This window comes from Hemitrygon akajei, chromosome 16, assembly GCF_048418815.1.
Source record: "Hemitrygon akajei chromosome 16, sHemAka1.3, whole genome shotgun sequence".
NCBI classification, from domain to species: domain Eukaryota; kingdom Metazoa; phylum Chordata; class Chondrichthyes; order Myliobatiformes; family Dasyatidae; genus Hemitrygon; species Hemitrygon akajei.
Window position 1 is genome coordinate 72,454,570 of NC_133139.1, and position 14,961 is coordinate 72,469,530.

At 46.3% G+C, this 14,961-nt stretch overlaps 1 protein-coding gene across 6 annotated transcripts in view; it reads left to right on the top strand.

Annotated features, from left to right (window-relative positions):
• LOC140740179 (lysophosphatidic acid receptor 2-like) overlaps positions 1–14,961 on the top strand; it is a 64,996-nt gene that overhangs the window by 13,960 nt on the left and 36,075 nt on the right. For 4 of the 6 annotated variants that reach the window (XM_073069165.1, XM_073069162.1, XM_073069164.1 and 1 more), the window contains exon 2: positions 3,301–3,435. The gene's annotated coding sequence lies outside the window, so the exon portion shown is untranslated. The remainder of the gene's footprint in view (positions 1–3,300; positions 3,436–14,961) is intronic. The other 2 variants (XM_073069166.1, XM_073069168.1) reach the window with 1 other exon arrangement.

Here is a 14,961-nt window from a genome sequence, read left to right on the forward strand (position 1 = left end):
GATGTCGTGCAGAGATGTAGAAAGGTATCTCATTGTTGTTTCTGTAACATTTTTGTTTGACCAGGTCAGAATCAGAATCAGGCTTATTATCACCGGCGTGTGACATGAAATTTGTTAACTTAGTAGCAGCAATTCAATGCAATACATAATCTAGCAGAAAGAGAAAAAATAATAATTAATAAACAAGTAAATCACTTGTGTATGTTGAATAGATTTTTAAAAATTGCAAGAACAGAAATACTGTATATTTAAAAATAAGTCAGGTAGTGTCCAAAGATTCGATGTCCATTTAGGAATCAGATGGCAGAGGGGAAGAAGCTGTTACTGAATCGCTGAGCGTGTGCCTTCAGGCTTCTGTACCTCCTACCTGATGGTAACAGTGAGAAAAGGGCATGCCCTGGGTGTTGGATGTCCTTAATAATGGATGCTGCCTTTCTGGGACACCGCTCCCTAAAGATGTCCTGGGTTATGTTGTAGGCTAGAGTCCAAGATGGAGCTGACTAGATTTACAACCTTCTGCAGCTTCTTTCGGTCCTGTGCAGTAGCCCCTCATACCAGACAGTGATGCAGCCTGTCAGAATGCTCTCCACAGTACAACTATAGAAGTTTTTGAGTGTGTTTGTTGACATACCAAATTTCCTCAAACTCCTGATAAAGTATAGCCACTGTTTTGCTTTCTTTACAACTACATCGATATGTTGGGACCAGGTTAGATCCTCAGAGATCTTGACATCTAGGAACTTGAACTGCTCACTCTCTCCACTTTTGATCCCTCCATGAGGATTGGTATGTGTTCCTTCGTCTTACCCTTCCTGAAGCCCACAATCAGCTCTTCCATTTTACTGATGTTGAGTGCCAGGTTGTTGCTGCAGCACCATTCCACTAGTTGGCATATCTCACTCCTGTATGCCCTCTCGTCGCCACCTGAGATTCTATCAACAATGGTTGTATCATCAGCAAATTTATACATGGTATTTGAGCTATGCCTAGCCACGCAGTCATTTGTACAGAGAGAGTAGAGCAGTGGGCTAAGCACACATCCCTAAGGTGCACCAGTGTTGATCGTCAGCGAGGAGGAGATGTTATCACCAATCCGCACAGATTGTGGTCTTCCGGTTAGGAAGTCGAGGATCCAAATACAGAGGGAAGTACAGAGACCCAAGTTCTGCAACTTTTCAATCAGGGTTGTGGGAATGATGGTATTAAATGCTGAGCTATAGTCGATGTAATGGGTCCAGGTCCTTGCTGTGGCAGGAGTTCAGTCTAGTCATGACCAACCTCTCAAAGCATTTCATCACTGTCGATGTGAATGCTACCAAGCGATAGTCATTAAGGCAACACACATTACTCTTCTTAGGCACTGGTATTATTGTTGTCTTTTTGAAGCAAGTGGGAACTTAGCAGTGAGAGGTTGAAAATGTCCTTGAATACTCCTGCTAGTTGGTTGGCACAGGTTTTCAGAGCCTTACCAGGTGCTCCATTGAGACTTTCCACCTTGCGAGGGTTCACTCTCTTTAAAGACAGCCTAACATCGGCCTATGAGACAGAGATCACAGGGTCATCAGGTGCAGCAGGGATCTTCACAGCTGTAGTTTCCCTTTCAAAGCGGGCATAGAAGGCGTTGAGTTCATCTGGTAGTGAAGCATCGCTGCCATTCATACTATTGGGTTTCACTTTGTAGGAAGTAATGTCTTGCAACCTTGCCAGAGTTATCGTACATCCGATGTCGCCTCCAACCTCATTCAAAATTGTCTCTGCGCCCTTGAAATAGCCCTCCGCAGGTCACACCTGGTTTTCAGGTACAGGCCTGGGTTGCCAGACCTGAATGTTACAGATCTCGCCTTCAGCAGACGACGTACCTCTTGGTTCATCCAAGGCTTTTGGTTTGGGAATGTACAGTAAGTCTTTGTAGGCACCCACTCTTCCACACAGGTTTTAATGAAGCTGGTAACAACTGCAGCATACTCATCCAGGTTCGAAGATGAATCTGTGAATACAGTTCAGTCCACCAGTTCAAAGCTGTCCTGTTGGCGCTCCTGGGCTTCCCTTGTCGATACCTTCTTGGTCCTCACTGCTGGTGCTGCAGTCTTCAGTCTCTGCCTGTACTCAGGGAGCAGAAGTACAGCCAGGTGATCCGACTTCCCGAAGTGAGGGCATGGAATAGCACATTAGGCATCCTTGATGGTGGTGTAGCAATGGTCCAGTGTGTTGTTTCCTCTGGTATTGCAAGTGATCTGTTGATGGTAGTGGCTTAGTGATTTTTTTTCAGACTGGCCTGGTTAAAGTCTCCCAAAACAATGGTGAAGGTGTTAGTGTGCGCTGTTTCATGCATGTTGATCCCATTGCTCAGATCATCTAAAGCCTGATTTACATTGGCCTAAGGTGGAATGTAAACTGCTACAAAATGACCCTGGAGAACTCCCGTGGTAGGTAAAAAGGACAACACTTTACTGTGGGATATTCCAGGTCTGGTGAGCAGAATTGGGACAGCACTGATATATTCGTTCACCAAGAAGAGTTGATCATGAGGCATACTCCTCCAGCTCTCCTTTTGAGAGACTCTGTAGATCTATCTTGACAGTGTACAGTATAGTAAACCTGTTGATCTGGATCGCTGCATCCGGTACGGAAGGGGTTAACCAGGATTCTGTGGAACAAAGGACATGCGCGGTCCTCTGTTTCAGCACCTTAGCTCTATTCACCAGAGACTGCACGTTCGCCAGCAAGATAGTCGGCATAGGGAGTTTAAAATCCAGTTTCCTTAAACGCACTTGTAACCCTCATCTACACCCGTGCCTCCTCCGTGGGCACTTCTGACCACAACTGGGGTTGTTTCCATTGGTTTTAAGCAGCAATAGTTCACCCCGGAAGTAGAAAAGGATTGTTAGCCTAGGCTGAACACCTGAATGTGGAGGATCAGTGGGCATCTCTTAGTCTGGCCTCTACCTGTTTGGCATGGGTGGCCCTACCAAGAGCCAAAGCATAAAGCCCTGATTCCAGCTGGGTCAACGAAGCATGCAAGCCTCCAAACCACGACAAGGCTGTGGGACTCTTGGAGGCCTGCAGTCAGTCCGTGGTTGTTTTGGATGATCAGATGCTGATTTACTTTGCTGTGATTTGGTATAATGTGGGTGTGTAATTTCAGATAGCTGTAGATGCTGCTTCCCAGTTATGGCTGCTATAGTGGAGATTGCAAAGAACCCTATAAATATGTGTATGACTGTATATTCATCTTTAAATAACTTTGTACTTACTGGTGCGTCCTTATTTTTCAACACTTTAATTTTATTCCTCTTTCAGGATCTGGGCACATGAGGCAAGGCCAGAATTCACTGACTACCTGAAGTTGAATGTGAACTTGGTCTACGCCAATTTGGAGGGCGCTTCAGAGTTAAACATGTGAGTGGGACTGGAGTCATAGAAAGGCCTAACTTGGTAAGGATATTGGTGAACCAGAAGGCTTTCTGTAAGATTTTTGGTTAGCGATCCAAATAAACAATTTGTTTTAAATTGGGGATTTTACTCTGCAGATGGTATCTGTGGTCCCTGTAGTAATTGGGGGTGGGGTGGGTTTGAACCGGGCTTCTGAATTTATGGTCGAGGCTGCTCTCCTGCAGAATTAGTGGAACCAGTGTAAGCAGGTACGGCGTATATTTGCAGTGACTTTGAGCTGTGGGTGGGGCAGAGGGTGGTGAAGGCGTCATTTACTGCACTGTTTTCATGATGTGTGTTGGCCCCTATAGAGTGAAGCTGTGGGTTTCACAGCCACTTTCAAAAGGAATTGTAAACTTTAAGTGAGGGAAATGGAAGTCAGCTGCGTGGTATGTGTTGGCGAGAGAGGGATTTATTCTCACATTGAACAGGTTCTCCGCTGTATTTACAGCGGCCGCTGACGCCTTGTTTGCAGCATTTGTCCAGACTGGTAACTTGGCAACAGCCAGGGCTGAGCTCTTGACAGAAAGGGCCTGGCATTCGCTGTTTGCATTCAATTCATAGAGAAAGGAGACAGGTCCTTTGGCTCATCTGGTCCATGACTTGATCTGGACCTATTTGCCAGTGTTCAGCTTGTATCCTTTTAAATGAGGGGTTCCCAATCTGGGGTTGACAGACCCCTTGTTTTAATGGTATTGGTCCATGGTATAAAGGAAAGCTGGGAACCTCTGCTCTAAGCCTTTTCTATCTGTATACCTGTCAAAATGTCTTTTAAATGTTGCAAGCACGCACACCTCTATCACTTCCTCTGGCAGTTCATTCTTTGATTTCCCCCCCCCCCCCCCCCCATACTCTAAGCTGACTCTCTCAAACTTTTCCCTCTCAAATGTCAGTTTTAGACTCCCCTTTCCTGGGGTAAATAAAAACTGGCCCTTCTCAATGCTCCTCATGATTTTATAAACCTCTATGAGGTTGCACCTCACTCTCATATGCTCCAGAGAAAATATGCCATTCTGTCCACACTCTCCTTGTAAATCAAGCCCTCCAGTTCCAGTAATGTTCGCGTAAATATTCTCTGTGCCAATGCCAGCTTATATTTCCCTAGCTGAGCAACCAGACCTGCACGCAGAACTCCGAGTGTAATGTCACCTATGACTTATTAAGTTGTAACATGATATGGCAACTCTTATACTCAGTGCCCTTAATGATGGAGGCCAGTGTGCCAAGCATTTCCTTCACCACCCTGCCTACCTGCATTATTACTTGCCCGGAGCCATATACTTGGATTTCTCTATTGCCAGGGACACTGTCACATTCATTGTGCAAGTCCTGCCCAGGTTTAATTTCCCAAAATGTAACTCCTCCCACATGTGTGAGTTCAGTTCCATCTGACAAACCCTGGAGCACTCTCCCAGTTAATCTTGACCCAGTTTTAATCTTCACTCTCTACAATGCCACCAATTCTGGCATTATCTGTAAAATTTCCCACCATGTTAAGCATGTTCTCATGCAAGTCATTTATGTAGAATCCAGTCGACAGAGGACCCAGCAGCCATCTCTGCAGCACGCCCCTGGTTACAGACCTCCAATCTGAATTATCTGCTTGTCTCCTTACACCAAACCAAATTTGTTGGATCCCATGTAGTTAAACTCTCAGACCAGCTTCCCATGCTGGACCTTGCTGACGTCCGCGTAGACAGTATTCATTGCCCTGTCCACTTCAATCTTTGCCACTTCCTCAATTAAACTCAATCAGATTCATGGGGGGGTGATTTCCCACACACAAGTCCAGAGTTGTGATCAGTTCAGGAGGTCCTCTGCTGGCAACAGTGCTGTGCATGGATTAGGTGCCAGTTTCACTGTAGGGGTCAGGATGGAATGGTCCTGCCATACACTCCTTGTGTCCCACACCTCAACTGCATCACCTGACACTTAATAGAACTAAATCCCCTCTCTATTATACTAACTGATCAGTATTATCCTGTCCCCTACAACCATCCTCCTCACTCACACCACCGATTTTTTGTATTATTCCTGCCTCCAATGTAAATATGTCGACTTCCTAACCAGAAGACCACAATCTGTGCAGATTGGTGATAACATCTCCTCCTCGCTGACGATCAACACTGGTGCACCTCAGTGGTGTGTGCTTAGCCCACTGCTCCACTCTCTATACCCATGGCTGTGTGGCTAGGCATAGCTCAAATACCATCTACAAATTTGCTGACGATACAACCATTGTTGGTAGAATCTCAGGTGGTGACGAGAGGGCATACAAGGGTGAGATATGCCAACTAGTGGAATGGTGCCACAGCAACAACCTGGCACTCAACGTCAGTAAAATGAAAGAGCTGATTGTGGACTTCAGGAAGGTTAAGACGAAGGAACACATACCAATCCTCATAGAGGGATCAGAAGTGGAGAGAGTGAGTAGTTTCAAGTTCCTCGGTCAAGATCTCTGAGGATCTAACCTGGTCCTAACATATCGATGCAGCTATAAAGAAGGCAAGACAGCGGCTATATTTTATTAGGAGAGTGAAGAGGTTTGGTATGTCAACAAATACAGTCAGCCCTCCTTATCCACGAGGGATTGGTTCTGGGACCCCCCCCACGGATACCAAAATTTGCGGATGCTCAAGTCCCTTATTCAACCTGTGTCAATGCGGTGGACCTTAGGACCCAGCAGAACCCCAGACTTTATTTAACCTGTTTCAGTGCGGTGGACATTAGGACCCAGCGGTAGAGATCTGAATCCACAGTGTTTCTGTTCACGAAAATAATCACGATAACGATTGAAAATAAAGTGGAAATAATAAAGCGATCGGAAAGAGGTGAAACGCCATCGGTCATTGGAAAAGGATTAGTCTACGTCGGTCAACGATCGGAACAATTTTAAAGGATAAAATGAGAAAGGCCCTGCCCTGATGAAAGCTACAATTATTACTAAGTAATGCAGTGGTTTAATTATTGGGTTTTGGGTTTTTGATCCTCCACATCAACCCGACATGGTGGAGAGCGCACTCCGTAGCGATCTGTCACTAGATGGAACTCGGCACTGAAACATACATAATTAAGTTTTTTATATGCATAGAAAGGTGAAATATATACTATATACAAAGATAAACGTTTGACTAACTGACGCTAAATAATACCGGATGTACCTGTTCCGACTTACTTAGTAAGAGAACTTCCAATTTTTTTCGATCCCGCTTCACGATAACCCATGCACATCTTCCCATATACTTTAGGTCATCTCTAGATTACTTATAATACCTAATACAATGTAAATGCTATGTAAAATAGTTGTTATACTACATTGCTTAGGGAATAATGACAAGAAAAAAAGTCTGTACATGCTCGAACAACAAGTGCTGGAAGAGCACTTCTGGGTTTTCGCGATTCGCGGTTGGTTGAATTCGCGCATGTGGAATTCGCGGATAAGGAGGGCCGACTGTACATTCAAAAACCTCTATAGATGTACCGTGGAGAGCATTCTGACAGGCTGCATCACTGTCTGGTATGAGGGGGCTACTGCACAGGACCGAAAGAAGATGCAGAGGGTTATAAATTTAGTCTGCTCCATCTTGGGTACTAGCTTACAAAGTACCCAGGACATCTTCAAGGAGCGGTGATTCAGAAAGACAGTGTCCATTATGAAGGGTGATTGATAAGTTCGTGGCCCAGGGTAGAGGGAGTCAATTTTAGAAAACCTAGCACATTTATTTTTCAACATAGTTCCCTCCTACATTTACACGCTTAGTCCAGCGGTCGTGGAGCATACGGATCTTGGACCTCCAGAAAGTGTCCACAGCAGGGGTGATTGATAAGTTAGTGGCCAAAGGTAGAAGGAGATGAGTTATTAACTTCAAACTTTATGAATAATCACTCAGTGTGACCACAACACTTTCTTACCCTGATAAATTCTCTTGGATCATTTAGACAGATCTACCCCCAACAATAGGGCAGCATGGTAGAGTAGTGGTTAGCACAGCGCTTTACAGTACTAATGACCCAGGTTCGATTCCCGCCGCTGCCCGTAAGGAGTTTGCATGTTTTCCCCATGACCGTGTGGGTTTCCTCCGGGTACTCCGGTTTCTCTCATGGTTGTACCAGTCTGTAGGTTAATTAGGCATTGTAAATTGTTTTATGATTAGGCTAGGATTAAATTGGGGAATTGTTGGGTGGCACAGCCCAAGGGGACTCAGTGAATAAATTAAGCGTCACCTTTGATCAATTCCTGCCTTTCCACATGCAGATTAATCCTGTCCGGCTGAATTTCTTCTGGTAATTTCCCACTACTGACTTCCCAGGTCTGCATTTAGCTGCCTTTCCCCTGCTCTCAGCGCTCCTCCCCCAGTCCAGACTCCTCTCATCAGGCCGTGTCCACCTTTAAACTAGTGCATCTTCTGTCTGCTCCATTTCAAATTTGTTGTGGAATTTTACCTCACACCAGTCTCGTCCCCATCTACATCCTTCCCCTCTGATATTACTTCCACCGGTGGTGTCTGTGATTCCTTTGTCACACTATTCAAATGGTGTGACTGTGCCGGAAGGGACTGTTTACCAAGCTATTGTTTTACATCCTCTCTTAGTTACAGGGCAGGGACTCCTTCGCGTTACGCTGTTCATTTGGCTTTAGCCTGTAGTTCTTCCCCCACTTCCTGAGGGATTTTACAGCGCTCTTGATTTACTGTGGCATCTCTCTGCCTGGTCTGAGCTTGTATTGATTACCCCTCCGCCGTTCCGTGCTATGCCCTACCATCCCCCTCTTGCAGAGCTGAGCAGAATCGTTGCTTCAGCAGGGCATGTGGGTTGAAGATCTGACGAAGAGCTGACTGTGGCACTGTACGTGCAGGACTTAGCGATTCAAGGGCTTTGCCTGAGTCTTAAATAACCCAAATGTAGCATCACAAACAAGAGAAAATCTGCAGATGCTGGAAATCCAAGCAACACACTCACACAATGCTGGAGGAACGCAGCAGGCCAGGCAGCATCTATGGAAAAGAGTAAACAGTTGACGTTTCGGGCCGAGACCCTTCGTTGCACCCTGTTTACTGTACTCGGTGGGTGATAGGCTGGGCGGGTATGGAATGGATTCTGCTTTAAAGAATATGCTGGTATCCCTTAAAGCTGAGGGCAGACATTCAGAGGATGTTTCAAAGGGGAAGCTTGGAAACTGATTGAACGTCAGAACATAAAATGATGTGTCGGAAGAACTCGGCAAGTCGAGCAGCGTTTGTAGGGGAAATGATTCAGGTTGAGAGCCTTCAGCAGGACTGAGGGTGTTGAAGGGAAATGGCTGGAATCACATTGACAAAGAGATGTAGAAACGACAGTGGGAGAGAGGCTCACAGAACTCCCATTGGAGACAGCAGGAGAACTTCCTCAAGGTTGATATGTCCTAAGAACTTTGAGAGTCTTTCTTTCTGTTGTTTCTACTGCTCTTGGGCACCCTTCTCACCTGTACATACTGACCATCTCCAGTCTCCTCTAGGTCCTGATATAGGGTAACCATCCAAACAATTGGCTCACTATTTTCAGCCACCGCAGATGTTGTTGGAACTGCTGCGTCCCTCCAGAAGTTTGTGGTGTGGTCCAGCTTCCGGTGTCTGAATCCTAGAGAAATTCTGAGTCCCGGTACAGTGTCACAGTACTGTGGCTGAGAACGGAAGGTATTCGGACACGGGCTTGTATCTCAGAAACTTTGTGATGTCCCCACCCTCCCGGGGATTGCCCGGGGAGGTGGGAAAGTAGCTGTAATGACAGCGGGAGAAAACTGAGAACAAATTGACTCATGGTGCCTTGTTGATAACTGCGATATGTGAAGCAGGATGTTATCAAGTGATAATGCAAAACTGGGGCAGTTACTGCACTTGTTGAATAATTCAGTGTAAAACTGCTGTTAAAGCAATTTAGAACATAGAACAGTACAGCACAGGAACATTAGTCCCACAGTGTTGTGCCAAACCAGCTGAAAAGCAAATCAAAAATACCCAAACACTAATTCCTGCTACCTACACAATGTCCACATCCCACCATCTTTCTCACATCCATGTGCCTTTAAAAGTTATACATTAAAAGTCTCTGATGTATTTGCTTTTACTGGGCAGCGCATTCCAGGCATCCACCACTCTCTGATAAAAAAAAACTTGCCCCTCACATCCCCTTTAAACCTACCCCCTCTCAATGTATGCTCCCTAGTGTGTTAGACATTTCAACCCTTCTACTCCATCTGTGCTTCTCGTAACCGTATAAACCTCTGACAGCTCTCCCCTTGCTCCAAAGTATTTGTTAGCCTGGAGCAAAGAGCACGTCTGTAAATCTGACGGGAGTGAAGGATGTTGGGAATGGCGAAGCTGGGCCGCAACGGGAGGGGTGTGGAGTAGGTGGTCGAGGAGGAGTGTCAGGGGCGTGAGGTGGCGTGGGTGTAGACACGCCCAGCCCTGAGACATCAGGCAAGGTCATTTGATTCCCCTCTTCCCACTCTCAGTCCACAGTAGAGACCCATATCAGAATCAGGTTTCCCATTACTCTCATATATCATGAAATTTGTTTTTTATTTGTATTTATGGCAGCGGTACAGTGCAATACATAAAATTACTGCAGAACTGTGCAAAAGTTTGTTTATCTATATGGCTAAGATTTTTGCACAGTACTGTAGATTTGTGATTTAAAAGGGATCTGAGGATGGTGAATGCATGGAACGAGCTGCCAGAGGAAGTAGGTGAAGCAGGTAAGGTAGTGTCATTTTAGAAGGACTTGGTTGGTTCCACGAAGGGGAGGAAAGTGAACACAGGAAACTGGGACAAGCTGGATCGGCAATGTGGTCAGCATGGATTGGTGGGGCCGAAGGGCCTGTATCCATACCGAGTTGCTCTGTGACTGTATTGAGGCGTACAGGCACTATACATCTGTCCCTGCATTGCCTGTACATCCACCCGGCGGTGTACGTGGAGTGCTGGGGTGGACAGTGGAAGGGAGTAAGGGTTGATTTCTCAGAATGGTACCACAAGTACAAGGGTTAAATTACACAGATTGCAGAAGATAGGGCTATAATCTGTGGAATTTAGATGGAGTAATTTGTTTGGAGTTTAAGATAGCTTGAGCTGGCCCTGCTGGCCTTGGACATATGCTCGGTTTGGAAGCCGACCAAAACATCTGCAGGATGTTGGGGTGGGGGAGGTGTGGGGAGTTGGAAGAGGCTTCCACAAACAGCAGCCGATGATGAGTTTGAATTTGAGTCGGATGCGTCTCGGTTAGCCGAAGGGTGAGTTTCTGGACCAGCTATGCTATGGTATATCACTGAAATGGGCAGGCATGGCCAGCTTTGTTCCCACCCATGCTGTCATCTCTCCCACAGCAAAGGCAGAATTCACTGAAACCCCAAATGCTGAGTTTTTGAGTTTTGAGATGAATTTTGGTCAATTAGGCAACATGTTTCACTGACTCACTCATTCCAAAGGTGCTCACCCACAAAGAAATAAGGATGATTTTATTCATCAAGCGAATACAGAAAATGCTGTTAGGACTCTGCAGGGGCAGTATCTGTGGAAGTGAACCAGGGCTGATATTTCTCTCTGGCAGAACAGGGTAATCAGTACAAGTAGGAACAGGTTAGTGGGGGGGGTGATTGGATGAATTGGACAAAGGAAATCTACTTGACCGTGAAGAGCCAGGGTTATCCTGAGGATAAGCTGCAAATGAGGATGTCTGGTGGACAGTGAACTCAAGAAACTCGGAGCAGGAGTAGGCCATTCAGCCCCTCGAACTTCTTCGTCATTCAGTGCGATCATAGCTGATACATGCTGGCCTCAAATGCTCTTCTGTGTCAGTTCCCCAAATGCCATCAATTCCTTGATCGTTCGAATATTTATCTACCTCCACTTTAGATACAGGTAATGACCAAGTCTCCACCACCCTCGTGGGCAGAGAGTTCCAGATATTGACTGCCCACTGAGAGAAGGAAGATCTACACACCCCATTTATATATTGAGATACAGTGTAGAACAGGCTGTTCTATTCTACACACTGGCCAGCAATCCCCTGATTTAACCCTAGCCTAATCACGGGACAATTTTACAACGGCCAATTAACCCATCAACCACTACATCTTTGGAGGAAACCCACGCGGTCACGGAGAGAATGTACAAACTCCTTACAGAGGGTGGTGGGAACTGAACCTGGTACTGTACAGTGCTGTGATAACCACTAGGCCACTGTGCCGAACAAAATATTGACTGCCCGTTTCCCTCCACAGGAGCTGCCAGAGCATCGGAGGAAAGAGATTTGCGTTATTTATGCTTATAGAGCAACATGAGAATGTTGAATAATTTAACTTCCATGGGGTAGGCGTTGTTAGCAATCTGCAGATGCTGGAAATAGAGGCACTAAATGCTGGAGCGGTTGATAATACAGAATCTGAGGCCACAAACCAGGCACGCCCGGGATCCGCTTCAGTTTGCGTATAAGGAGAAGGTGGGAGTGGAGGATGCTATCACGTATTTGCTGCACAAATCACTCTCTCACCTAGATGGGGTCAGTTGTGCTGTGAGGATTACATTCCTTGACTTCTCTAGTGCCTTTAACACCATCCAGCCCAAGATCTTAAAGCACAAACTAACGGAGATGGGAGTAGACTCTCACATGGTGGATTGGATAGTGGACTACTTGACAGATAGACCTCAGTATGTGCGGTTGGGAGACTGTAGGTCTGACACGGTGGTCAGCAGCACAGGAGCGCCACAGGGAACCGTACTCTCTCCGGTCCTGTTCACCCTGTACACATCAGACTTCCAATATAACTCGGAGTCCTGCCATGTGCAGAAGTTCGCTGATGACACGGCCATAGTGGGGTGTGTCAGGAATGGACAGGAGGAGGAGTATAGGAAACTGATACAGGACTTTGTGATATGGTGCAACTCAAACTACCTGCGTCTCAATGTCACCAAGACCAAGGAGATGGTGGTGGACTTTAGGAGATCTAGGCCTCATATGGAGCCAGTGATCATTAATGGAGAATGTGTGGAGCAGGTTAAGACCTACAAGTATCTGGGAGTACAGTTAGACGAGAAGCTAGACTGGACTGCCAACACAGATGCCTTGTGCAGGAAGGCACAGAGTCGACTGTACTTCCTTAGAAGGTTGGCGTCATTCAATGTCTGCAGTGAGATGCTGAAGATGTTCTATAGGTCAGTTGTTGAGAGCGCCCTCTTCTTTGTGGTGGCGTGTTGGGGAGGAAGCATTAAGAAGAAGGACGCCTCACGTCTTAATAAGCTGGTAAGGAAGGCGGGCTCTGTCGTGGGCAAAGTACTGGAGAGTTTAACATCGGTAGCTGAGCGAAGGGCGCTGAGTAGGCTACGGTCAATTATGGAAAACTCTGAACATCCTCTACATAGCACCATCCAGAGACAGAGAAACAGTTTCAGAGACAGGTTACTGTCGATGCAATGCTCCTCAGACAGGATGAAGAGGTCAATACTCCCCAATGCCATTAGGCTTTACAATTCAACTGCCAGGACTTAAGAACTTTTTTAAAGCTATTATTAATGCTTTTTGAGTTAGTGATTTAGATGCATATCATATTTTTTACTGAGTTAAGTATTGTATGTAATGAGTTTTTTGCTACAACAAGTGTATGGGACATTGGAAAAAATGTTGAATTTCCCCATGGGGATGAATAAAGTATCTATCTATCTATCTATCTCAGGACAAGATTAACGACAGCTTCTATCCCACTGTCATAAGGTTCTTGAACAGATCTTTTGTACAATATGGATGAACTCCTGATCTCTCCATCTACTTCCGCCAAAAGCGGAACATCCTGGTTTTTAAATTCTGGGTTCCCATTCCCGTTCCGACTCGTCAGTTCATGGCTGCCTCCTGTGCCACGAGGCCCTTAGGGTGGAGGAGTAATCCATGTATTCCACCTGGGTAGCCTCCAGCCTGATGGTATGAATACCAATTTCTCCTTCTGGTTAAAAATAAAAAATACCCTCCCCTTCCCCTCTTCTATTCCCTATTATGGCCTCTTACCTCTTCTCATCTGCCCATCACCTCCCAGTGGGTCTCCTCCTCCATCTCTTTCTCCCACGGTCCACTCTCCTCTCCTGTCAGATTCCTTCCTCTCCAGCCCTTTACCATTCCCACCCACCTGGCTTCACCGAACACCTTCTACCTATCCTTCCCCCCCTCCCCACCTTCTTTTTATTCTGGTTCCTTCGCCTTCCCATTCCAGTCCTGAAGAAGGGTCTTGGCCCAAAATGTCGATTGTTTATTCATTTCCATCGACGCTGCCTGACCTGCTGAGATCCCCCAGCATTTTGGATGTTTCTTGCACCTTATTGTCTTCATGCACTTCACTTTATTTGTAATATATTCTATTAGAAAGTACAGAGTGCACTATATCCTGCACTCTGTTACTGTATTTCCTTTTTGTATTACCTGCATTTGGAGTTATCCATCTGGACAGTATGCAAAACCAAGCATTTTGTTTTGACACGTTGTTATTGCCAAACATATCTCAGTACATGTGACAATGGAGTGTATGGGGTGTCCAGGAGGGGTTGCAGCTCTAGTGTAGGGGCTTGTCTGGGGCAGCTCACTCATCTTTGGTCCCCACCGGGCACTCAGTTCTCACCTGTGGCTCCAAGTAGCTGTTTGCATGTGACGGGGGGCTACACCCGGATGCACCTCTTCAACAGGTGGGCTGAACCAGGTGAGGGTAGCCGGCAGCCTCGTTACCCGGTGAGTTAGGGCCATGCCTGTCCAAGCACGTGAGATCAGCAGTGTGATCCACTGGCCAGGGAGGTGGTACTGCGACGCTCCGTGGAGAGCGAAGGGCTTGACAAGGCACAGAAGACGTCGTGGTCGTCCATTGCGACCAAGGAAGACCCCAGTTTGTGATGCTTGTTCATACCACTGGACCCTGACTTCAGAGGTCGAGAGAGCGGAACTGCCCCAGTGCAACAGTATTTCCACTTTAAAAGTTCTTCCGCTCAGGAATGGATGGCGACATAGACGACCACAATAAGGACATGAAAATGGTGTTAGATCTGGAAGTGGAGCCACTATTATTGCTTTCCTCCTTTGTCGGGCAGCGACTAGTTCGGCTCGGCATCTCTCCTCCAGGTTGTTGTGGGCGATTATAGATGGCAAACCCCTTAACCTGCAGCTCTGTCCCCTTTTTCATGATACCACCCCCCCATTACCATAAACGCATCCCAACATTTACACTGCAACACCCCCTTAGTATCTTGTATATTGGACATGTCACCTCAAATTCTTCCAAACTCCATGGAATACAGACGAAAACATCTGGCAGGACACCCTTCCAACTCATTCAGATTCACTAGGAACACACACAGAATGCTGGAGGAACTCGCCAGGCCAGGCCAGGGAGGTGGTACTGCAACGCTCCATGGAGAGCGAAGGACTTGACAAAGAATCTATGGAAAAGAGTACTGTTGATGTTTTGGGTTGAAACTCTTCGACAGGACTGATACTGCCTGGCCTGCAGACGTCCTCCAGCAC